This window comes from Monodelphis domestica, chromosome 2 (genome assembly GCF_027887165.1).
Source record: "Monodelphis domestica isolate mMonDom1 chromosome 2, mMonDom1.pri, whole genome shotgun sequence".
Taxonomy (NCBI): domain Eukaryota; kingdom Metazoa; phylum Chordata; class Mammalia; order Didelphimorphia; family Didelphidae; genus Monodelphis; species Monodelphis domestica.
In genome coordinates this window covers 479,444,480-479,445,019 of record NC_077228.1, presented here as the reverse complement: position 1 = coordinate 479,445,019, position 540 = coordinate 479,444,480, and positions in this window count along the sequence as shown.

Sequence of the window (540 nt, the reverse complement as noted above, 5' to 3'; positions counted from 1 at the left end):
TTTTAGGGCCTGCTGGGCTCTACTGTGCTTCCTCCCAAATCCCCAAAGACTTCATCCCGATGAGACAGTGGAGAAGATCTGATGAATCCCTGTCAGTGTGGAGAAGAGCAGCCACGGTATCTGGGAGCTCCCATCCAGATCCATGCACAACAGGAATCCTAGTGGCCCAGCCCCGAGACTGCCTCACCCCAGAGGTCCGGGTGCTGTTTAAGAGGAATCTAGCCCACATGAACCTCCACGTGAGGGATGAAGGGCAGGGTCACGGGTGGGTTCAAAGACTAGGGCAGGGAGGAGGCAGTGGCATGTGGACAGTTCCCTAGGTGCCCTTCTACATCCCATTCTGCCCTGACACTCTCCATTATTTCTTATCATAGATCAAGATCTCTGCTCTCTCTGGGTGCTCAGGACGAGCTGTATAGAGACTTAATCAAGTTGGTATCAAGGACCAGAAGGCAAGCTCCAAGCCATCCAGAAAGAGCTGACCGGGAGGGTCCAGATCTGGTGCAAGTTTCATTATTCCCCCCAAAGTTAAAGCAATAG